Genomic DNA, 27,181 nt, shown 5'->3' with positions numbered 1-27,181 from the left:
CAGGATAACGCACGACCGCATGTTGCAGGTCCTGTACGGGGCTTTGTGGATACGGAAAATGTTCGACTGCTGCCCTGGGTAGCACATTCTCCAGATCTCTCACCAATTGAAAACGTCCGGTCAATGGTGGCCGAGCAACTGGCTCGTCACAATACGCCAGTTACTACTCTTGATGAACTGTGGTATCGTGCTGAAGCTGCAGGGGCAGCTGTACCTGTACGCGCCATCCACGCTCTGTTTGACTCAATGCCCAGGTGTATGAAGGCCGTTATTAGGGCCAGAGGTGGTTGTTCTGGGTACTGATTTTTCAGGATCTATGCACTCAAATTGCGTGAAAATGTAATCACGTTTCAACTTGTACAGAAACCAAACTATATTAATAATAGACGAAGCACATGGAATGGAAGCATTAGGCTCTGTTTGACCAATGGGAGAGCGTTGAGGGCTGGTCCCGGCGGAGGTTCGAGTCCTGCCTCGGGCACGGGTGTGTGTGTTTGTCCTTAGGATAATGTAGGTTAAGTAGTGTGTAAGCTTAGGGACTGATGACCTTAGCAGTTAAGTCCCATAAGATTTCACACACATTTTTTGGAGAGCGTTGAGTAGACGCAGAAAAACCGGAATTGGCAGACACTCGAAGATAGGCGCAGACTTCGCGGCCGGGTCACATTAAAAGGACCACCGGTTATGTTCGACGTCAACTTGCGATAATCACTCAAAGACGGCATGTGGAAGTACTACCAGAAGACGGTGTATAAAGCATGTCAAGGGGACGCGGAAAACAGTGCAGTTGTTGTCGTAATGCAGAAACGGAGTGACTTACACTATGTGATCAAAAGTATCCGTACACCTGGCTGAAAATGACTTACAAGTTCGTGGCGCCCCTCATCGGTAATGCTGGAATTCAGTATGGTGTTGATCCACCCCTAGACTTGATGACAGCTTCCACTCCCGCAGGCATACGTTCAATCAGGCGCTTGGAGGTTTCTTGGGGAATGGCAGCCCATTATTCACGGAGTGCTGCACTGAGGAGAGGTATAGATGTCGGTCGGTGAGACCTGCACGAAGTAGACGTTCCAAAACATCCCAAAGGTGTTCTAGAGGATTCAGGTCAGGACTCTGTGCAGGCCATTCCACTGCAGGGATGTTATTGTCATGTAACCACTCCGCCACAGGCCGTCAATTATGAACAGGTGCTCGATCATGTTGAAAAATGCAATTGCCATCCCCGAATTGCTCTTCAACAGTGGGAAGCAAGAAGGTGCTTAAAACATCAACGTAGGCCTGTGCTGTGATAGTGCCACGCAAAACAACAAGGGGTGCAAGCCTCCTCCATGAAAAACATGACCACACTATAACACCACCGCCTCCGAATTTTACTGCTGGCACTACACACGCTGGTAGATGACTTTCACCGGACATTCGCCATACCCACACCCTGCCATCGGATCGCCACATTGTGTACCATGATTCGTGGCTCCACACGACGTTTTTCCACTGTTCAGTCGTCCAATATTTACGCTCCTTACACCAAGCGAAGCGTCGTTTGGCATTTACCGGCGTGATGTGTGGCTTATGAGCAGCCGCTCGACCATGAAATCTAAGTTTTTTCACCTCCCGCCTAACTGTCGTAGTACTTGCAGTTTGTGTGATGGTCTGGATAGATGTCTGCCTATTACACATTACGACCCTCTTCAACTGTCGGTGGTCTCTGTCAGTCAACAGACGAGGTCGGCCTGCACGCTTTTGTGCTGTACGTGTCCCTTCACGATTCCACTTCACTATCACATCGGAAACAGTGGACCTTGAGATGTTTAGGAGTGTGGAAATCTCGCATACAGACGTGTGTCACAAGTGACATCCAATCACCTGACCACGTTCGAAGTCCGTGAGTTTCGTGGTGCGCTCCATTCTGCTCTCTCACGATGTCTAATGACTACTGAGGTCGCTGATATTGAGTACCTGGCAGTAGGTGGCAGCAAAAGGCACCTAATATGAAAAACGTATGTTTTTGGGGTTGTCCGGATACTTTTGACTACATAATGTATCTGACGTTCAAATGGGCACGATCATTGCCTTCACACAGGAAGGGGAGGCATTTTCGAAACGGCTAAGTTTGTAAACTGTTCGTGTGAGACCGTGGTTTAAGTATACCGTGCTGGCGTGCGTGACAAAATGGCGCTATCCAAAACAGGCGCCGATGCAACTGTGGTGCGCCATAGGCCACCTACATAACAGACGTAAACGACGACTAAGGAGACGCGTACAGCCGAACAGACACAAAACTGTTGATCAGCTTACTGCCAAGATGATCGAAGGAGCTACCAATAGTGTCTCCTCGACCACAGTTCGGTGAACGTCGCTGTGGGGGCCTCCGCAGCAGGTGCCTGGTTCGTGCACCCATGCTGTTCATCGGCGATGAAGGCTGGAATTTACAAGCCAATACCGCAGCTGGTCGTCCACTGAGTGCTGACATGTGTAGGTGTCCTTTTCAGATAAATCACGTTTTTGCTCCATCGGGAGTGAAACGTCTCAAAGCAAACGCTCTGCAACAATCTTCGGAAGGATCCAGATCAGAGAAGGGAGCATTATGGTCTAGGGAATGTTTTCGTGGCATTCCCTGAATGATCTCATGATTATGGAGGGCACAATGGATCGACACAAGTATGTGCCTATCCTTGGGGACCAAGTCCATAACTGCATGCAGTTTGTTTTCTTTCAGCACGAAAGCATCTACACTACTGACTATTAAAATAGCTACACCAAGAAGAAGTGCAGATGATAAACGGGTATTCATTGGACAAATATATTATACTAGAACTGACATGTGATTACATTTTCACGAAATCAGTACCCAGAACAACCACCTCTGGCCGTAATACCGGCCTTCATACGCCTGGGCATTTAGTCAAACACAGCTTGGATGGCGTGTACAGGTACAGTTGCCCATGCAGCTTCAACACGATACCACAGTTCATCAAGAGTAGTGACTGGCGTATTGTGACGAGCCAGTTGCTCGTCCTCCATTGACCAGACGTTTTCAATTGGTGAGAGATCTGGAGAATGTGCTGGCCAGGGCAACAGTTGAACATTTTCTGTATCCAGAAAGGCCCGTACAGGACCTGCAACATACGGTCGTGCGTTATCCTGATGAAATGTAGGGTTTCGCAGGGATCGAATGAAGGATAGAGCCACGGGTCGTAACACATCTGAAATGTAACGTCAACTGTTCAAAGTGCCGTCAATGCGATGAAAGGTGACCGAGACGTGTAACCAATGGCACCCCATACCATCACGCCGGGTGATACGCCAGTATGGCGAGGACGAATACGCGTTTCCAATGTGCGTACACCGCGATGTCGCCGACCACGGATGCGACCGTCATGATGCTGTAAACAGAACCTGGATTCATCCGAAAAAATGACCTTTTGCCATTCGTACACCCAGGTTCGTCGTTGAGTTCAAATGGTTCAAATGGCTCTGAGCACTATACGACTTAATTACTAAGGTCATCAGTCGCCTAGAACTTAGAACTAATTAAACCTAACTAACCTAAGGACATCACACACATCCATGCCCGAGGCAGGATTCGAACCTGCGACCGTAGCGGTCGCTCGGCTCCAGACTGTAACGCCTAAAACCGCAAGGCCACTCCGGCCGGCCGTCGTTGAGTACACCATCGCAGACGTTCCTGTCTGTGATCCACCATCAAGGGTAACCGCAGCCATGGTCTCCGAGATGATAGTCCATGCTGCTGCAAACGTCGTCTAACTGTTCGTGCAGATCGATGTTGTCTTGCAAACGTCCGTATCTGTTGACTCAGGGATCAAGACGTGGCTGCACGATCCGTTACAGCCATGCGGACAAGATGCCTGTCATCTCGACTGCTAGTTGATATGAGGCCGTTGGGGTCCAGCACCCACCGAGTCCATATTCTGCTAACAGTCATTGGATCTCGACCAACGCGAGCAGCAATTTCGGGATACGATAAACAGTAATGGCGATAGGCCACAGTCCGACCTTTATCAAAGTCGGAAACGTGATCGTACGCATTTCTCCTCCTGACACGAGGCATCACAACAACGTTTCGCCAGGCAACGCCGGTCAACTGCTGTTTGTGTATGAGAAATCAGTTTGAAACTTTTCTCATGTCAGCACGTTGTAGGTGTTGCCACCGACGCCAACGTTGTGTGAATGCTCTGAAAAGCTAATCATCTGCATATCACAGCATCTTCTTCCTGTCGGTTAAATTTCGCGTCTGTAGCACGTCATCTTCGTGGTGTAGCAATTTTAATGGCCAGTAGTGTACCTGCAGTAAAATGCAAAGTGTTCAAAAATGGTTCAAATGACTCTGAGCATTATGGGACTTAACACCTCAAGTCATCAGAAGTTAGAACTACTTAAACCTAACTAACCTAAGGACATCACACACATCCATGCCCGAGGTAGGATTCGAACCTGCGAACGTAGTGGTCGCGCGGTTCCAGACTGAAGCGCCTAGAACCACTCGGCCACAGCGGACGGCAATGCAAAGTATCACATAGCTCACAGAGTACGTGCGTGATTTGAAGAGCACTAGAATGTGTTTACTGTAGTCCTTTGGCTACCAAACGTCCTGCAGTTAAACCCAGTGGAGAATCTGTGTAACCACCTCGTTCAGACTGTTCGCGCCACGGTTCCTCGCCAGAGAAATATAGTGCAGCTGGCCGCGGCTCTGGAGTCGGCGTCGTTCCTCTTCCCTGTCGGTACATTCCAGAACATCACTGCTTGCTTTCCTGCACATTTCACACCAATTCGCAATGCAAAAGGTGGTTATCCAGGCTTTTCACAGGTGGTCACATTAACGTGATTGGCCGTATATCTTGTGATAGCCTACATACAAAGTTTCAAGAACTGCCATTAAGTTGGGAATGTAAAAATATACTACAACCCACTGTAGCTACCACTCCCATAGGGATCACGAAGACAAAGTTAGACTAATCACTGGGCGCGCAGAAGCAATTACGCAATCTTCCGGGAGGTAACATCTGCCATGCTCGTCACAGTGGTTTCCAACATATACAGGGTGGTTCATTGATAGTGACCGGGCCAAATATCTCACGAAATAGGCATAAAAAAAATTACAAAGAAGGAAAATCGTCTAGCTTGAAGGGGGAAACCAGATGGCGCTGTGGTTGGCCCGCTAGATGGCGCTGCCATAGGTCAAACGGATATCAGCTGCTTTTTTTTAAAAGTAGGAACCCCAATTTTATATTACATATTCGTGTAGTACGTAAAGAAATATGAATGTTTTAGTTGGACCACTTTTTTCTCTTTGTGATAGATGGCGCTGTAATAATCACAAACGTATAAAGACGTGGTATCACGTAACATTCCGCCAGTGCGGACGGTATATGCTTCGTAATACATTACCCGTGTTAAAATGGACCGTTTACCAATTGCGGAAAAGGTCGATATCGTGTTGATGTATGGCTATTGTGATCAGAATGCCCAACGGGCTTGTGCTATGTATGCTGCTCGGTATCTTGGACGACATCATCCAAGTGTCCGGACCATTCGCCGGATAGTTACATTATTTAAGGAAACAGAAAGTGTTCAGCCACATTTGAAACGTCAACCACGACCTGCATCAAATGATGATGCCCGAGTAGGTGTTTGAGCTGCTGTCGCGGCTAATCCGCACGTCAATAGCAGACAAATTGAGCGAGAATCGGGAATCTCAAAAACGACGGTGCTGAGAATGCTATATCAACATCGATTACACCCGTACAATATTTCTATGCACCAGGAATAGCGTGGCGACGACTTTGAACGTCGAGCACAGTTCTGGCACTGGGCACAAGGGAAATTACGGGACTAAGACAGATTTTTTGCACGCGTTCTATTTAGCGACGAAGCGTCATTCACCAGCAGTGGTAACGTAAACCGGCATAATATGCGCTTTTGGGCAACGGAAAATCCACGATGGCTGCGACCTTGGCAAGTTAATGTGTGGTGCGGCGTTATGGGAGGAAGGAAATTAGCCCCCAGTTTATCGATGGCAATCTAAATGGTGCAATGTATGCTGATTTCGTACGTAATGTTCTACCGATGTTACTACAAGATGTTTCACTGCATGACAGAATGGCGATGTACTTCCGACGTGATGGATGTCCGGCACATAGCTCGCGTGCGTTTGAAGCGGTATTGATTAGCGTATTTCATGACAGGTGGATTGGTCGTCGAAGCATCATACCATGGCCCGCACGTTCAGCGGATCTGACGTCCCCGGATTTCTTTCTGTGGGGAAAGTTGAAGGATATTTGCTATCGTGATCCACCGACAACGCCTGACAACATGCGTCAGCGCATTGTCAATGCATGTGTGAACATTACGGAATGCGAACTACTGGCTGTTGAGAGGAATATCGTTACATGCATTGCCAAATGCATTGAGGTTGACGGACATCATTTTGAGCATTTATTGCATTAATGTGGTATTTACAGGTAATCACGCTGTAACAGCATGCGTTCTCGGAAATGATAAGTTCACAAAGGTTCATGTATCATATTGAAACAAACGAAATAAAATGTTCAAACGTACCTACGTTCTGTATTTTAATTTAAAAAAAAACCTACCTGTTACCAAATGTTGGTCTAAAATTATGAGCCATATGTTTGTGACTATTACAGCGCCATCTATCACAAAGCGTAAAAAGTGGTCTACCTAAAACATTCATATTCCTTTACGTACTACAGGAATATGTAACAAAAAATGGGGGTTCCTATTTAAAAAAAAACGCAGTTGATATCCGTTTGACCTATGGCAGCGCCATCTAGCGGGCCAACCATAGCGCCATCTGGTTTCCCCCTTCAAGCTAGACAAGTTTCGTTCTTTCTAGTTTTTTAGTTTGACGCTTATTTCGTGAGATATTTGGCCCGGTCACTATCAATGGACCATCCTGTAGAAATAGATGTACAGGGGGTGGACGAAAATATGGAAACACCAAAAACACAACACATTTATATGACTAATACGGCCTAGGAAAGCAGTTGGCATTCAAAAGGGCTTCTAGTTGTCTCGGCGTGGATAAATACCGGTCTTGTGTGGTTTTTATGGAAATCTTATCTACTATTCTTCCTGCAAAACGTGGCAAGTCTAAATAACGATGATGGAGGTGGATAGCAATCACACACCCTTCTCTCCAGACTAGAACACAAAGGCTCAGTCACACTGAGGTCTGGTGACTGTAGTGACCAGCGGAGATGCCCAGTTCATTCTCGTGCCCACAAAATCAGTCCTTGTCCATGGGAGCTGTGTGAAGAGAACCGGCCATTGTGGCCGAGCGGTTCTAGGCGCTTCAATAGGGAACCGCGCTGCTGCTACAGTCGCAGGTTCGAATCCTGCCTCGGGCATGGATGTGTGTGATGCCCTTAGCTTGCCGGCCGAAGTGGCCGTGCCGTTCTAGGCGCTGCAGTCTGGAACCGCGAGACCGCTACGGTCGCAGGTTCGAATCCTGCCTCGGGCATGGATGTGTGTGATGTCCTTAGGTTAGTTAGGTTTAACTAGCTCTAAGTTCTAGGGGACTAATGACCTGAGAAGTTGAGTCCCATAGTGCTCAGAGCCATTTGAACCATTTCCTTTTGTCCTTAGCTTAGTTAGGTTTAAGTAGTTCTAAGTTCTAGGGCACTGATGACCTCAGATGTTAAGTCCCATAGTGCTCAGAGCCATTTGAACCATTTTGTGTGAACAGAGGCCCTGTTCTCTTGGAAGACAGCATCACCATTGAGTAATGACCATTGCACTATGAGATGTGTCTGATCAGCCAAAATGATCACATAATCCTTGGCAGTAATGCAGCCTTGCATTGTAACATTGGAGCCCAAATTCTCACCGAATCCATGCCATGTTTCACTTTCGGGGCGTAAGCTTGGTCTAAAGTTAGAAACACTGTGAAACAAGACTCATCCGACTAAATGACATACTTCCATTGCTCCATAGCCCAGATTTTATGGTTTGGCCACCACGTTTTGCAGTTGCGGGCATTTGCGTCACTTATTCCAACTCGCACTGCAATTCCCTCCTTTTTCGTGTTGTTTTGATGCTGACAGAATTCGCGAGTGCGACATTCAATTCTGCAGTAGGTTTGCAACTGCCGTCCGCTCATTTTTCCTCACAGACCTCTTCAATGACTGTCCGTCGTGATCATTCAGTTCACACTTTCGTCCAAGTTGTAACTTAGCGGATGATGTTTTTCCGGTTTCCCTGTGTTCTGGGATCAGGCAGGGGTACTGGTTGGTTGGTTCAGTTGGAGGAGGGGACCAAATAGCGAGTCATCGGTCCCATCGGATTAGGAAATTGTTCAAATGGCTCTGAGCACTATGAGACTTAACATATGCGGTCATCAGTCCCCTAGAACTTAGAACTCCTTAAACCTAACTAACGTAAGGACACCACACACATCCATGCCCGAGGCAGGATTCGAACCTGCGACCGTAGCGGTCGCGCGGTTCCAGACTGAAGCGCCTAGAAGCGCTCGGCCACAGCGGCCGGTTCGGATTAGGAAATGATGGCGAAGGAAATCGGCCGTGCCCTTTCAATGGAACCATCCCGGCATTTGCCTGAAGCGATTTAGGGAAATCACGGACAACCTAAATCAGGATGGCCGGACGCGGGTTTGATCCGTCGTCCTCCCGAATGCGAGTCCAGTGTACTAACCACTGTGCCACCACGCTCGGTCCGTTTTCCCTGTATGCGGTATAAATCTTCGATACGTTGCCTCTTGAAAACTCCAAACACTTCGGCTGTCTTCTTTACGGAAGTGCCCACGATACGAACAGCAACAATTTCTCCACATTAGAATTCACCAAGCTCCGACGTAATTCACACATAACTACACAGAACATTATTCTGAGCACGACTGATACGTGCGACGTATTGAGGACACTGCTCAGTCACCATCCGTGGTCAAATACAACAACCGGCCGCTGTGGCCGTTCGGTTCTAGGCGCTTCAGTCTGGAACCGCGTGACCGCTACGATCGCAGGTTCGAATCCTGCCTCGGGCATGGCTGTGTGTGATGTCCTTAGGTTAGTTAGGTTTAAGTAGTTCTAAGTTCTAGGGGACTGATGACCTCAGATGTTAAGTCCCATAGTGCTCAGAGCCATTTTTTTTCAAATACAACAGCACAACATGCTGGCTGGGCTAGCATCTGCATTAATGTTCACGCATGTATTTCTTGCGGTTTTTCCACATTTTTGACTAACCCACTTAGATGTTATTAAACACAGCTTTCTGAAATGCCTACACCAAAGATAACGAAGTAAATATTCCAGAATTCGAATCGAGAACAGCTGCCAACATGAGTAACGTAGATGTAAATATCCTCGGAGTAGTGAAGCAACTCAAATCACTTAATAAAATCAAGTCTTCTGGTCCAGACATTAGACCAGTTAGGTTCCTTTCGGAGTATGCTGATGCATTAGCTCCATACTTAACAATCATATACAACCGTTTGCTCGACGAAAGATCTGTACCCAAAGACTGGAAAGTTGCACAGATCACACCAATATTCAAGGAAGGTAGAAGGAGTAATCCACTAAATTACAGGCCCATATCGTTAACGTCGATATGCAGCAGGATTTTAGAACATATATTGTGTTCGAACATTATGAATTACCTCGAAGAAGACGGTCTATTGACACACAGTCAGCACGGGTTTAGAAAACATCGTTCCTGTGAAACACAACTAGCTCTTTATTCACACGAAGTGTTAAGTTCTATTGGCAAGGGATTTCAGATCGATTCCGTATTTCTGGATTTCCGGAAAGCTTTTGACACTGTACCACACAAGCGGCTCGTAGTGAAATTGCGTGCTTATGGAATATCGTCACAGTTGTAAGTAGGCTGTTTAGGCTTTTATGTTGGTGACGCCACGTAGCGCTCTGTATGAAAATCACTGACTGTGCTGTGTGCAGTCTGTGGCTGATTTGCATTGTTGGAATATTTGCTATTGTAGTGTTGGGCAGTTGGATGTGAACAGCACGTAGCGTTGCACAGTTGGAGGTGAGCCGCCAGCAGTGGTGGATGTGGTGAGGGAGATGGCAGAGTTTTGAGAGAGGACGATCTGGACGTGTGTCCGTCAGAAAAACGAAATTTGTAAGACTGGATGTCATGAACTGATATATATATATATATATATATATATATATATATATACAGGGTTATTACAAATGATTGAAGCGATTTCACAGCTGTACAATAACTTTATTATTTGAGATATTTTCACAGTGCTTTGCACACACATACAAAAACTCAAAAAGTTTTTTAGGCATTCACAAATGTTCGATATGTGCCCCTTTAGTGATTCGGCAGACATCAAGCCGATAATCAAGTTCCTCCCACACTCGGCACAGCATGTCCCCATCAATGAGTTCGAAAGCATTGTTGATGCGAGCTCGCAGTTCTGGCACGTTTCTTGGTAGAGGAGGTTTAAACACTGAATCTATCACATAACCCCACAGAAAGAAATCGCATAGGGGTTAAGTTGGGAGAGCGTAGAGGCCATGACATGAATTGCTGATCATGATCTCCACCACGACCGATCCATCGGTTTTCCAATCTGCTGTTTAAGAAATGCCGAACATCATGATGGAAGTGCGGTGGAGCACCATCCTGTTGAAAGATGAAAATAGCTTCCTGCTTGCTTTATTCGTCCACTTCCGCGGGCTACGCATGAAACTTGCCCGCACGCGTTCAACCGTTTCTTCGCTCACTGCAGGCCGACCCGTTGATTTCCCCTTACAGAGGCATCCAGAAGCTTTAAACTGCGCATACCATCGCCGAATGGAGTTAGCAGTTGGTGGATCTTTGTTGAACTTCGTCCTGAAGTGTCGTTGCACTGTTATGACTGACTGATGTGAGTGCATTTCAAGCACGACATACGCTTTCTCGGCTCCTGTCGCCATTTTGTCTCACTGCGCTCTCGAGCGCTCTGGCGGCAGAAACCTGAAGTGCGGCTTCAGCCGAACAAAACTTTATGAGTTTTTCTATGTATCTGTAGTGTGTCGTGACCATATATCAATGAATGGAGCTACGGTGAATTTATGAAATCGCTTCAATCATTTGTAATAGCCCTGTATATATATATATATATATATATATATATATATATATATATATATATATATATATATATATATATATATATAATGACTTTTGAATTCTATTAAGGTAAATACATTGTTTGTTCTCTATCAAAAATCTTTCATTTGTTAACTATGCCTATCAGTAGTTAGTGCCTTCAGTAGTTAGAATCTTTTATTTATGTGGCAGTATTGGCGCTCGCTGTATTGCAGTAGTTCGAGTAAAGGATATTTTTGTGAGGTAAGTGATTCATGAAAGGTATAGGTTATTATTAGTCACGGCCATTCTATTTTTAGGGATTATTGAAAGTCAGATTGCGTTGCGCTAAAAATATTGTGTGTCAGTTTAGTGATGATATGAATAAGTAAAGAGAGAAATGTCTGAGTACGTTCAGTTTTGCTCAGCTGTTTGAAAATCAAATAACGTAAGAGGTTTACCAGCACTGTCATTCTTAATTTTTTTTAAGCGGATGTTTCACAGTTATGTGACTGGATTTGTGATTTCCTGTCAGAGAGATCACAGTTCGTAGTATTGACGGAAAGTCATCGAGTAAAACAGAAGTGATTTCTGGCGTTCCCCAAGGTAGTGTTATAGGCCCTTTGCTGTTTCTTCTCTATATAAACGATTTGGGAGACAATCTGAGTAGCCGTCTTCGGTTGTTTGCAGGTGACGCTGTCGTTTATCGGCTTATAAAGTCATCAGAAGATCAAAACAAACTGCAAAACGAATTAGAAGAAATATCTGAATGGCGCGAAAAGTGGCAGTTGATCCTAAATAACGAAAAGTGTGAGGTCATCCACATGAGTGCTAAAAGGAACTCGTTAAACTTCGGTTACACGATATATCACTCTAATCTAAAAGCCGTAAATTCAACTAAATACCTAGGTATCACAATTACGAACAACTTAAATTGGAAGGAACACATATAAAATGTTGTGGGGAAAGCTAACCAAAGACTGCGTTTTATTGGTAGGACACTTACAAAGAAAATGTAACAGACCTACTAAGGAGACTGCCTACAGTACGCTTGTCCGTCCTCTTTTAGAATACTGCTGCGCGGTGTGGGATCCTTACCAGATAGAACTGACGGAGTACATCGAAAAAGTTCAAGGAAAGGCAGCAAATTTTGTATTATCGCGAAATATGGGAGAGAGTGTCACAGAAATGAAACAGGATTTCGGCTGGACATCATTAAAAGAAAGGTGTTTTTCGTTGCGACGGAATCTTCTAACGAAATTCCAATCATCAACTATCTCCTACGAACGCGAAAATATTTTGTTGAAACCGACCCACATAGGGAGGAAAGATCACCACGATAAAATAAGGGAAATCAGAGCTCGTGCGGAAATATATAGGTGTTCATTTTTTCCGCGCGCTATACGAGATTGGAATAATAGAGAATTGTGAAGGTGGTTCGATGAGCCCTCTGCCAGGCACTTAAATGTGATTTGCAGGGTATCCATGTAGATGTAGATGTTGCGAATGAAGTGAGACGGGATCGAAACCTATGCTTGATATTAAGCAATTTGTAAATTGGGCAAGCACCAAAAGAGAACAATGACAAATTTGGAGAGTGTTCAGAGAGAAGACGCAAAGAGTTTGACATTTGTAGATGAAAAAAAGGTTCAAATGGCTCTGAACACTATGGGACTTAACATCTGTGGTCATCAGTCCCCTAGAACTTAGAACTACTTAAACCTAACTAACCTAAGGACATCACACACATCCATGCCCGAGGCAGGATTCGAACCTGCGACCGTAGCAGTCACGCGGTTCCGGACTGAGCGCCTAGAACCGCGAGACCACCGCGGCCGGCTTTGTAGATGAAAATTTAACTATGTTAGAGATAGCAAAGCGCTTGGAAGATCCGCTGAACGTAACAGATAGTGTCTTGAAAAGAGGTTGTAAGATGCACACTAACAAAAATAAAGCAAAGGAATGCAGTGTTATCGAACTGAGCCACATAGTGGTGAAGGAATGGGATTAGGAAACGAGACACTAAAACTACCTACTCGGGCAACTAAATAGCTGAAGATGTCTCAAGCAGAGACATTATAAAGGCATTTGTCTGAAGTGTAGCCTTGTACGGAAGTGAAACGTGGACGATAAACTGTTCAGACTAGAAGATAACAGAAGCTTTGAAATATGGTGCTAGAGAAGCATGACGGAGATTTGATGGGTTTATCGTATAATCAATGAAGAGCTTCTGAACCCAACTGGAAAGGAAAGAAACTTGTGGCACAGCTTGGCTAACCAGGAAAGTACTTGGGCTCGAACAAACACAAATGCACCAAAATCGTGTGAGAAATAATGTAAAGGTCTCTTATTGCACTAGTGATACTACCGCATCTGCAAAACTCTGCAGTCGTCCGTTAGAGGCCTCTGCGTATGCCATGCCGCATTGCACACTGACCTGCCGGTACGCCAGTCGGGACCAGTAGGGACGGTGCAGTGTGCCTCTGAAGTTGCGTTTTGTGACATTATTTGTGTATTGAAGTGTCAGAGGGCTCGGCGATTGGTAATCAATCCTGCTGATGCATTGCGATTGGTTGAGATGAAGTTACGAAGAACCCTTCCTCGTGAAGATGGTATTGGTCTAGAAGACGAATCAGTCGCATGTTTTCTGGTATCTATTATAGTGCAGAAATATGAGAATAAGTTAGAAACAGATACTGTTGCAACACTAACAAATAATGATGATGATGGGGATGATAATGACGAACAACTCATTGGAAACGGTAGTGCTACGACAAGTGCGGGAAGAGGCGATGGAAGCAGTGACAGTGAATACCAACCGTCTCCCAAGAAGAAGGTTAAAGTTGCAAGTATCATCACGGCGTTTGATGACAACACACTGGAGAACATGTACGATGATTATTACGTAAGAGGTTTTGACACATACGACAAGCTTCTGAAAAGATACCCTAAACTAAAGTCTAAAAGCAATATTAAAAACATACTGGATTACGGGGCAAAGAAAAGAGAAGGAAATACAGTTTTCAAAGGAAATCGTACACTGCTGTTCAAGACCATAAAGGGGCGTGTAATGGCGAAATTCGTTGAAGCGCGAGAATGAGGTTCCGCCGTTCATTATTGGCATTTACAACATTGGGCATTGGACATAGCCAGGAATCTCGGGTGTACAAACTTTACAGCTTCACTAGGATTTATTACTAATATGAAAAAGGAGTTTGGGATAACATCACGCCGTATCACTATGCTCCAAGCACGAAAAGATAAGGATGACGAAGAAGAGCTGACTCAAAGAGCTCAAACGTTTGTTGCTGACGTCAATGAGCATATCACGAGAGAAAACATCGATATTAGTTCTGTATGCAACTGTGATCAGAGTCAGTTCAACTATGAACTTTCTTGTGACAGAACACTATCCATGAAAGGGGAGAGAAACGCTGTCGCGATGTTGCAATCAGTTAACTATGCACATAGTTACACGATCGATGATGCTATATCAATGGAGGGACGATTGGCAGACAAACTCTATATTTGCTTCCAAGAATCCAGTGGAAAGTTTGGACCCCGCGTGTCAAGGGAAATAGAAACGCGGTGCCCTCAAAATGTTGTCGTCGATGCAAGTATAAGTCGGAAGATGACGAAACATCTGAAGTTTCTGTCCGTTTTGAATCCACATTTGTCGAGAAAGTCATTAGTACTTTGTGACTCCTGGTCTGGACATAAGGATGAACGAGTACTACTAGAAGCATCTGGCGGAAAACACTGGATGTAAATTTCTCCAGGCAATATAAAATATATGCCACGAGAATAACACACTTCATTAAACTACGTTCCAGTAATATGCAGCCGAAATTGCAGGACAGATTCTTTATCATGAATATGCATTCTGTCATTTACAATTAGTTATCTGCGGGAGTATACAGACCAATGCTTCGTTACGCGTGGCAGAACGCTGGCTACGATATTGGAGAACCAGTGAACAGCTTCAAAAGTGTCATTGACGTGGCGTTCAACACTGATATTATAGAATGTGCAAATACGCCATGCGATCAACTTGCATTTCTTCACTGTGCGTTTAGCTGTCATTCGTATTGCTCGGATAATTTTATTGACATTCCGCATTTACATTTATAGTTAAGATTGCTGCATTGCGTATGGCGTCTACAATTACATCTACAGTGATATCTAGACCATGACTGCAGGGTTTTGAAGAAAAACGACACCCACCAGCACATTCAGAGGTACATAATGGTCCTGTAACCAAACGTTCATACAGATCTGTTTGTACGAGCCCAAGTACTTTCCTGGTAAGAGAAGGGATTGGTTTATAGGACACAGCCTGAGGCATCAAGGAGTCGTCAGTTCGGTAATAGAGGGAAGCGTGCGTGTGTGAATAAGGGGAGGGGACAAAAATTGAATAGGGAGACCCAAGCTTTATTACAGTTAACAGATTAAGGTCGATGTAGGTTGCAAACTTTATACAAGGATAAAGAGTTTTTCGCATGATGGACTAGTGTGGAAAGTTACTTCAAACCAGTCTAGCGACAGAGGGCTAAAAAAAAAAAAAAATAAAAAAAATGGCTCTGAGCACTATGGGACTTAACTTCTGAGGGCATCAGTCCCCTAGAACTTAGAACTACTTAAATCTAACTAACCTAAGGACATCACATACATCCATGCTCGAGGCAGGATTCGAACCTGCGACCGTAGCGGTCACGCAGTTCCAGACTGAAGCGCCTAGAACCGCTTGCCACACCAGCTGGCTATACACGCTTCCAATGTGCGTTCACCGCGATGTCGCCAAACGAGGATGCGACCATCATGATGCTGTAAATAGAACCTGGATTCGTCCGAAAAAATGTCGTTTTGCCATTCGTGCGCCCAGGTTCGTCGTTGAGTATACCATCGCAAGCGCTCCTGTTTCTGATACAGCGTCAAGGGTAACCGGAGCCATGGTCTCCGAGCTGATAGTCCATGCTACTGCAAACGTCGTCGAACTGTTCGTGCAGATGGTTGATGTCTTTCAAACGTCCTCATCTGTTGACTCAGGGATCGAGAAGAGGCTGCACGATCCGTTACAGCCATGCCCTGACAGTATCAGTCCAACACGAAGGGAGCTCCATAAGCAGGGAAGTGCAGGGCGAGCTGGAACTCCAGAACCATTCTTCAGTGATGCAAATGCCCGTAACAGGAAAACGTGGTGCAGAAGTCATACAACTTGGACTATGGAACACTGGAAGAATGCTGTTTGGTGTGATGAGTCTTGTTCCATAGTGTTTCCAACTTCTTTCCGGGTTTATGTTCCAAGAGTGAAACACGGTGGGGGTTCGGTGATGATTTGAGCAATCATACCGTGGTATGAAGCTATATCTCTAACGTCGATCAGTTGTAGAATTTTGGAACACGTATTATGTTCGAGTATAATGACTTTTCTGGAGACTAGAAATCTACTCTGTAGGAATCAGCATGGGTTTCGGAAAAGACGATCGTGTGAAACTCAGCTCGCGCTATTCGTCGACGAGACTCAGAGGGCCATAGACACGGGTTCCCAGGTAGATGCCGTGTTTCTTGACTTCCGCAAAGCCTTCGATACATTTCCCCACAGTCGTTTAATGAACAAAGTAAGAGCATATGGACTATCAGACAAATTGTGTAATTGGATTGAAGAGTTCCTAGATAACAGAACGCAGCGTGTCATTCTCAATGGAGAGAAGTCTTCTGAAGTAAGAGTGATTTCAGGTGTGCCGCAGGGGAGTGTCGTAGGACCGTTGCTATTCACAATATACATAAATGACCTTGTGGATAACATCAGAAGTTCACTAAGGCTTTTTGCGGATGATGCTGTGGTATATCGAGAGGTTGTAACAATGGAAAATTGTACTGAAATGCAGGAGGATCTGCAGCGAATTGACGCATGGTACAGGGAATGGCAATTGAATCTCAATGTAGACAAGTGTAATGTGCTGCAAATACATAAAAAGAAAGATCCCTTATCATTTAGCTACAATACAGCAGGTCAGCAACTGGGAGCAGTTAATTCCATAAATTATCTGGGAGTAGGCATTAGGAGTGATTTGAAGTGGAATGATCATATAAAGTTGATCGTCGGTAAAGCAGGTGCCAGACAGATTCATTGGAAGAATCCTAAGAAAATGCAATCCGAAAACAAAGGAAGTAGGTTACAGTACGCTTGTTCGCCCACTGCTTGAGTATTGCTCACCAGTGTGGGATCCGTACCAGATCGGGTTGATAGAAGAGATAGAGAAGATCCAACGGAGTGCAGCGCGCTTCGTTACAGGATCATTTAGTAATCGCGAAAGCGTTACGGAGATGATAGATAAACTCTAGTGGAAGACTCTGCAGAAGAGACGCTCAGTAGCTCGGTACGGGCTTTCGTTGAAGTACCGAGAACATACCTTCACCGAGGAGTCAAGCAGTATATTGCTCCCTCCTATGTATATCTCGCGAAGAGACAATGGGGCTAAAATCAGAGAGATTAGAGCCCACACAGAGGCATACCGACAATCTTTCTTTCCACGAACAATACGAGACTGGAATAGAAGGGAGAACTAATAGAGGTACTCAAAGTACCCTCCGCCACACACCTTCATGTGGCTTGCGGAGTATGGATGTAGATGTAGATGTAGATGTAGATTCCATGCGCGTCATAGTTACTCTGCAAGGTCGTATTGCTGCCGAGGATTATTTGACCGTTTTGGCTGGTCACGTTAGTCATATGGTACAACGTTTGGTCTCCAATTGTCATGCTGAGTTCCAAGACGACACGTCCTTTGTTCACAGAGGTTGCATCCCCAAGACCTGGTTTTTTAGGGACGAGGATGAACTGTCACATCTCCCCTGGCCGCCATAGTCACCAGATCTCAATATTATTGAGCCTTTTTGGTCTAATTTGGAGGAAAAAGGTGGGTGACAGCTATCCACCTCCATCATCGTTATCTGAAAGTGTTTCTGTTTTGCAAGAAAAACGTTACAAAATTCTGTTCAAAACCACACTGGACCTGTATTTATGCATTTATCCATTCCGAGACGACTGGATGCTATTATGGATGCCAACGGTTTTCTTGTACCGTATTAAGGTAATTTGTTGTGTTTTTGGTGTCTCCCTTTTTTTGCCCACCACTGTTCCTCGATACAGAGGGTTTTCGACTGTTGTCCTACCCAGCACTTTCTCCACCCTCTGAAAACATCTACATCTACATCATGCTCTGCAAGCCACCTAATGACGTGTGGCAGAGTGTACGTCTGGTACCACTAACTGATTACCTTCCCTTTTTCACTCGCGAATGACGCGTGGGAAGGATGATTGTCGATAAGCCTCTGTATTGGCTCTGATTCCTGGAATTTTCTCGTCGTGGTCATGGGTTATCGAGGGGTTGGCACGACACTACTCGCCAGCTACCACGGTTGGTGCGAAAAGTAGCAATTGGCACTAAACATAGAAAAGTGCGAGGTCATCCACATGGGTACTAAAAGAAATTCGATAAATTTTCGGTATACGATAAATCGCACAAATCTAAGGGCTGTCAATTCGACTAAATACCTAGGAATTACAATTACGAGCAACTCAAATTGGAACGACCACATAGAGAATATTGTGGTAAGGCGAAACAAACGTTGCGCTTTGTTGGGAGAACATTTTGAAGATGCGACAAACCCACTAAAGAGACAGCCTAGGCGCTACGGTCTGGAGCCGCACAACCGCTACGGTCGCAGGTTCGAATCCTGCCTCGGGCATGGATGTGTGTGATGTCCTTAGGTTAGCTAGGTTTAAGTAGTTCTAAGTTCTAGGGGACTGATGACCTCAGAAGTTAAGTACCATAGTGCTCAGAGCCATTTGAACCATTTTTGAGACAGCCTACATTACACTTGTCCGTACTCTGCTGGAATATTGCTGCGCGGCGTGGGATCCTTACCAGGTAGGATTGACGGAGGACATCGAAAAAGTGCAAAGAAGGGCAGCTCGTTTCGTGTTATCGCTCAATAGGGGTGAGAGTGTCACTGATACGATACGCGTGTTGGGGTCGCAGTCACTGAAACAAAGGCGGTTTTCTTTGCGGCGAGATCTATTTACGAAATTTCAATCACCAAATTTCTCTTCCGACTGCAAAAATATTTTGTTGACACCCACTTACATAGGGAGAAATGATCATCATAATAAAATAAGAGAAATCAGAGCTCGAACGGAAATATTTAGGTGTTCCTTTTTCCCACGCGCCATTCGAGAGTGGAATGGTAGAGAAGTAGTATGAAAATGGTTCCATGAACCCTCTGTCAGGCACTTAAGTGGGAATTGCAGAGTAATCATGTAGATGTAGATGTAGATAGCGTAGAGTTTAATCGACATGGAATAATGTACCCGTGTCTGTCATCTCTGTCCATCCGAGTTACAGCCGTTGTTTCTGCTAGAGGTAGCAGCTCCGTGTAGTAAATTTCGCTCTCTGCCCACCGTCAAATCACCCAACAATATAATCATGTAATTTGTTACTATATTGCATAGATGCAATAAGTAAAACGTCATTATTCGCCATTTCAATAGCGAACACTGTAAATAAACAGCGTGACGCCGACGCCCTTGTAGGAGTTCAGCCTGCTTGCCGACCGCAGCTACATCCTCTCTCTGTCTCGTCATTCGGCGGCAGTACTGGAGGGGCATGAGGTCAGTATCCCGCTTTCCCGGCTGGTAATCACGCCTTTCGAAACCAGAGCCGCTACTTGTTCCTCACGAAGCTGGGTAGTTCCAGTCCCAGTCCTCACACTAGGGAACAGTCGCCTGTGGTAGCTGGCATCGAATCCATGTTCTCCGTGTGGTAGCCAAACACACTGGCCCCACACCGACGAAGCCAAATAACGTAAAAAAAGTTAAATTTGTAATCGAGATAGCGCCTAGGTACTGTAACATCCCTAGTCGTCACTGTGTACCGTTCACGAAAATCCCGCAGGAAATGACGCTGCGTGTTAAACGCATGACTGGTATGGCAGGACCAGGTTTCAAATTCTCGTCTTGCCACCTCACTATAGGTTCTGCGAGGATACCCTAAACCACTTGAGTCCAATGCCGGGACGTTTTTTTTTCTCCAAAGCTGTGGCTAGTTTTTATGTTTCAACTCTGGTCGACTCAGCTAGTGCTTCATCTTTCACGAACATTATGTCGGTAAGACATTAATCCTTCCGTCTGACACTGCCCGTAAGATTTGTGAATTAGTTAACTGGGTCCGATATGACCACAAATCCTGGAAGAGAGGAACTTTAAGATATTTATTTACGTTACTACTTAGTTTTCCTATGTGAAAAGTATGACGCTTGCTTTTAAGCAGTAGTCCAAGCTAATGTTGGCGAATGCTGATCCACTTCATCATTGTGGGCGAAAGATAAACGCGATCGCACTTTCATGTGATTGAAAGAAAAATGGTAATACTCTTTCTTTCCCGTTAAAGACAAAATAACAGTACAATTTTGGCCTATGTAACTAGCTACCCACTTCATCATTGTGGGCGAAAGATAAACGCGATTTCACTTTCATGTGATTGAAAGAAAAATGGTAATACTCTTTCTTGCCCGTTAAAAACAAAAGAATAGTAGAATTTTTGCCTATGTAACTAGCTACCACGCGAGGTGACTCAGTGGTTAAAGCACTGGACTCGCATTCGGAAGTAACCGATTTAAAATTCACAGCCGGCTATAGCGATTTAGGTTTTTCGTGGATTCCACAAATCAGTTAAGCAGCATTATTCCTTTGAAAAGGATACGCCCGATTTCTTTCCTCGTGCAATGCTGCTCCACATCTCTAGTATGACCCTGCAGTCGACGGGAGTTCAGAGGTTCATCTTCTTTCCTTCCTTAAATTTGTACTCAGTGGGCACCATCATCATTCATGTACCAAGACGAAAATGTAGCGAGTGAACGTAGTAAGGTAGTTTATATAACGTGCAACTGTGCCTGAAAGTTGTCTACGATTGTAGAAACATTATTATTCATTGACTCTAACGACTTCCTAACGACTACGGCCGAGATCGTTTAATCACATATTTAAATGTTTGCTATTTACTGATAAGAGATTTGAATCTCGTAACATTAAGGCGTCTTATATAGATCCTGCTATAGACCGTTGGAGTGTTTAACTTGCTGTGTACTTTGTAATCTAAGTAGTGTAGACAGACCTCATATATAGTGAAAAACATCGAACCAAGTTTTCAGCAAGATATTGTTTAACGGGAGAATTGTTTTGTTGTTAGCTTACCACTCTTAACTTAATTATCTTTCAAGTTTGAAGCAACATCTCATTCTTTTTGATGGAACGATTTAATTTTTCTCAGCGTTTGATTGCTCGTGCAGAAAGGAGTTCAGTGATTAAGTAATTACCTAAGTTTCGGCCTTGTTATCTATTGTTTTCATTGTGGTGGACGTATAACTACACCGATACAATTCACTTAACTGTCAAATTTAGCTCACTAAATTAACCAACTATCGAGAAGAGCACTGTTTCCAATGACGCTACAATAACCTCCATCCCCCCCCCCCAAACACACACACACACACACACACACACACACACACACACACACACACAGCACAGAAACAGGACTCGGACCCCTTCATATGAGCTGCACAGCGATCAATAACGCGGAAAGTACTGATTTCAATAGGTGATTATTGCTTATTCTGCGGAACAAATACAGGAAATTACTGCGTTGCAACTGTAAACTAATTTTTGTCTCCAATTCGCACAATTACGTGTCGTTTAGAATTTTTAAAATCACTGATTTTCCGTTAGCAGCCCGTCAAATTCAATCTTTATAGTAGATTTCTCATCTGGTTGTTCACTTTAGAGAAATATGTAGTTACTCCATCATGTTCTTCTCGAAGTACATAAAACCAGTATTTTAGTACAACTTTCCATGATAAATTCGCGTCTTTGTGAGTATTCATTTATGACCGTCCCTACACTTCAGCCATAGAGGAACTGACAACTGAACACACGCAGCACCCAAACCTCAAGCAGAAAATTTTTTTTCTTGAATTTACCACGAATGCTACAAGGTAATGGATAATAAAGATGGAGTGAGTTTTACGAGTACAGCTTTATCCCAGATCACTGATGACTCTGTTGTAAATAAAACGCGATGCATGTCTTTCTTAAATATTCGTTGCGAGTTTCAGCTTCACGGCAGACAATAATATCAGCACAGCGAAATATTATATGCTTAAACGAGAGCCAAAAAATTCAGACATACGTAACTATTTTAAATAAATTAATTTACTTGGATAGCAGTTCCGCATTGCAGTAGAGCCATAGGAATGCCCTGCTCTCGAAGGGCGTAGACTGATTTCAAAATGACTTCACTAAGCGACTTTCTACTACCGATGCCTCAGTACGTATTCTGGGTGCTGGAAACAATCAAAGTAATTTTAATGATTTCGATACCTGTCGCATGTGGCATACTACAGTTTTGCAGTATCGCGTACTAAATAACTACAAAATTACTAACAGACGTTCTGATGCCTCGTTTATGGACCTTCTGGAGGTGTACGAATTCCGTTAGCATTGAAATTTCTTGGGTTTATATGTATTAATAAACAGTTTTGTGTGCGGCATATAGCGTTCATTACACTGTAGCGTACATCACTGCTCATATGGCGGTTTAGAAAAAAGAAGAAAGAAAGATTAGAGTTAAAAGTATCGTCTAGATCGAGATGAGTAGAAATGAAACAGTTTACAGTATATACACTGTTGTTCTGACTGTTTCCCTTTTATGTTTAGAGTTAGGATGAAGCTCTCGCCAGTTAACGAGAAATAAGCACTGAGCAGATACTAGGGTACAAACACGTAAGATGCGATTATAAGTTCGGGCTGAAGGCGAAAGCTGTAAGTGGGATTCGTTTGACTAGGTACTTGTTCTCTCTATTGAGAAGACTTGTACAATGGGCTCGGAAGAGCCAGTGTGGGTGAAATGGACCTAACGAAAGTGAAGATCTGCAGTAGCGTTCGTTAAGGGCAGATTCGATTTGCGGTTTGCTATCACAACATTCAGTAAGAAAAACACATGAAAAACTTAAATCGAAACGTCTTGTGAACTACTTGTTGTAGGGACGTAGAAAGACTTCTACGGGACTGATGACCTCAGATGTTAAGTCCCATAGTGCTCAGAGCCATTTTTCTAATGACGTCAGTGACGGTGGGACGTTCAATCCTAGTCTTCCTTCTTTATTTCCTCTTCTAGACACTTAGTTGTGAATTGCAGAGTAGTCATGTATGTGTAGATGTAGATTAATAGCGAGGCTGATGAGGCTAAGCGAGGCTGGTAACGGCGGATTCAGTGTAGAAAGTGATGCCGGATTCGAAGCATCCACCTCTCAAGTGTACTTCTCTCCATAGTTCTGTTATCATTTTTATCAGTGCAAATGCAGCATCTGGAAACAGGAGCTATGTTGAGATGTTGAAAGAAATAGACAGTGAGCAAAATAATATGGCCCTGGAAATCACATAAATTTCCAAACACTATTTTCAAACTATATTCCTGCAGAGTTCTCTACTAAGCAAATCAATTAATCCTATGTTCCAGGATTTCTCAGACTTTAAATTTATGTCTGAAGCAAAGGGAAGGAAAGTCAGTCTTTAGCGTCACTACCAGCAGTAGTAATTAAGGATGGGAAACATAAGCTCGAATAATACACACTCCTGGAAATGGAAAAAAGAACACATTGACACCGGTGTGTAAGACCCACCATACTTGCTCCGGACGCTGCGAGAGGGCTGTACAAGCAATGATCACACGCACGGCACAGCGGACACACCAGGAACCGCGGTGTTGGCCGTCGAATGGCGCTAGCTGCGCAGCATTTGTGCACCGCAGCCGTCAGTGTCAGCCAGTTTGCCGTGGCTTACGGAGCTCCATCGCAGTCTTTAACACTGGTAGCATGCCGCGACAGCGTGGACGTGAACCGTATGTGCAGTTGACGGACTTTGAGCGAGGGCGTATAGTGGGCATGCGGGAGGCCGGGTGGACGTACCGCCGAATTGCTCAACACGTGGGGCGTGAGGTCTCCACAGTACATCGATGTTGTCGCCAGTGGTCGGCGGAACGTGCACGTGCCCGTCGACCTGGGACCGGACCGAAGCGACGCACGGATGCACGCCAAGACCGTAGGATCCTACGCAGTGCCGTAGGGGACCGCACCGCCACTTCCCAGCAAATTAGGGACACTGTTGCTCCTGGGGTACCGGCGAGGGCCATTCGCGACCGTCTCCATGAAGCTGGGCTACGGTTCCGCACACCGTTAGGCCGTCTTCCGCTCACGCCCCAACATCGTGCAGCCCGCCTCCAGTGGTGTCGCGACAGGTGTGAATGGAGGGACGAATGGAGACGTGTCGTCTTCAGCGATGAGTGTCGCTTCTGCCTTGGTGCCAATGATGGTCGTATGCGTGTTTGGCGCCGTGCAGGTGAGCGCCACAATCAGGACTGCATACGACCGAGGCACACAGGGCCAACACCCGGCATCATGGTGTGGGGAGCGATCTCCTACACTGGCCGTACACCACTGGTGATCGTCGAGGGGACACTGAATAGTGCACGGTACATCCAAACCGTCATCGAACCCATCGTTCTACCATTCCTAGACCGGCAAGGGAACTTGCTGTTCCAACAGGACAATGCACGTCCCCATGTATCCCGTGCCACCCAACGTGCTCTAGAAGGTGTAAGTCAACTACCCTGGCCAGCAAGATCTCCGGATCTGTCCCCCATTGAGCATGTTTGGGACTGGATGAAGCGTCGTCTCACGCGGTCTGCACGTCCAGCACGAACGCTGGTCCAACTGAGGCACCAGGTGGAAATGGCATGGCAAGCCGTTCCACAGGACTACATCCAGCATCTCTACGATCGTCTCCATGGGAGAATAGCAGCCTGCATTGCTGCGAAAGGTGGATATACACTGTACTAGTGCCGACATTGTGCATGCTCTGTTGCCTGTGTCTATGTGCCTGTGGTTCTGTCAGTGTGATCATGTGATTTATCTGACCCCAGGAATGTGTCAATAAAGTTTCCCCTTCCTGGGACAATGAATTCACGGTGTTCTTATTTCAATTTCCAGGAGTGTAGATAACGGTATATGATGCAGTGGCTTTGTTGACAGAACCATGTAGCTACGTCTCTAAAGTGTTTTATCTGATCTGCATACGTCCTAAACCAGGATGGCTAGACGCGGATCAGGGCCCTACTCCTAAAAAATACGAGTTCAACCTCTTAGTCATTGTGCTGCCTTCCTCACTTCATTTCATGTGCAGCATAGAACGTGGAATCTAATAAGTGTTATTCACCTATCATAAATTGGGTGTGACACGAAGAAGAAGGAAAAAATCAATATATGGATAGAAATTTTCATGATTCTGTTCGCTATCAAAAAATGCAAATGGCTCTGAACACTATGGGACTTAACTGCTGTGGTCATCAGTCCCCTAGAACTTGGAACTACTTAAACCTAACTAACCTAAGGACATCACACACACCCATGCCCGAGGCAGGATTCGAACCTGCGACCGTAGCAGCAGCGCGGCTCCGGACTGGAGCGCCTAGAACCGCACGGTCACCGCGGCCGGCTGTTCGCTATCGTTTTGTATAAAGTACTGCCGGCAATATTCAGTCATTACTGGAATAAGACCGTTATGTCCGCAGAAACAGTCAGAAAAAATGGCTAGACTTTTTTATTTGTATTGACGGCGTGAAGATGCTGATTCACGGATGAACGTAAGTTAGCGGACCGCTGTCGCGGCTCGTTGCGCCCGGGGCAGTGGCTGTAGCGGTACCTATGCGGGACCTCAATTTGGACAGACAGTTTTATGTTGCGGCACCTAAATTCCACTCATCGTACTCTTTGTCTAAGGTGATCTCTTATGTCTGTTTCTGACTGTACACCAGGTATTATCGCAGGAATTACGTGGGGAAGATTACGCAGAGAAGTGCAGCTTAATGTCTTCGTAACTGACTTCCCTCGTTAACTTCAAGACGATCTGCCAGAGTCTCCGCCGCTGGCCTTCCGAGCCACCTTAGCTGATGCATACAATATTATGATGAGATCGAGTCGCAACCTCTACACAATGTGTGCCCATTAAAATCAGTTTTAAGTATTCCAATTACTTCAAGCTTCACTCTGAAGACTTGCATTTTAACGGCATGGACAGTTGCTTTCACCTCTGACCGCAGGTTTGACATATTCCCTTCTGTAGTACTATCTATTTTCAATCAACTGCACGGCAATCAGTAGTCAGTTCGCGATCGTAATTAATTGACTTGTGCGATTGTTAGAATCTCTCCTACCAGCCCACCATATCAAATATCCCAAGTTTCTTGTTAGATTAATAATGTCACAGGTTGCATTTGTTTATCTGCAGTTTTGTTGTGAGAAGATTAATGTTTCCACGGCTTGCCGTTTGTTTGACGATAATTTTATTGGAATAAATCAGATTCATTGTAAACTGTGTCTCATTTAATAGTCATAAGTTTCCCCGTTCATTAGTTTGGACGGTACTCTTGCATATTTTATTTACGCCTGCCAGAGTTAAATTCACTAACCTGGAGCGTAAACCCACGATATATATAAAATAACAACCATCGCCAGAACTGTTATTGCTGAATTCACGCATCGCATGGTGACTGAGGTTCTACTTTCAATTGCCGACAACACTAGGCCAGAGGCCTGCTACAGTGGCTTCATAACCGTGATTTACATCTAAATCTACATATATATATGCTGCAAACGGAGCGTATTTTGTGTACTACTGCCTTATCCTTGGTTCACGGCGAGAACAATTATTGTTAAGTCACCATCGCAGCTCGATTTTCTCTAGTATTACCTTCATGAACTTTTTCGCGAGATATGCGTAGGTGCAAGCAAATTGTTGTGTGACTACACGGGAAGTACGCTCTCGGAGCTTTAAAAGTAAACCACATGGCAGCTCGATTTTCTCTAGTACTACGTTCATGAACTTTTTCGCGAGATATGCGTAGGAGCAAGCAGATTGTTGTTTGACTACAAGGGAAGTACACTCTCGGAGCTTTAACAGTAAACCACA

The sequence above is a fragment of the Schistocerca piceifrons genome, chromosome X (genome assembly GCF_021461385.2).
Source record: "Schistocerca piceifrons isolate TAMUIC-IGC-003096 chromosome X, iqSchPice1.1, whole genome shotgun sequence".
NCBI lineage: Eukaryota > Metazoa > Arthropoda > Insecta > Orthoptera > Acrididae > Schistocerca > Schistocerca piceifrons.
This window is presented reverse-complemented; position numbering follows the sequence as displayed.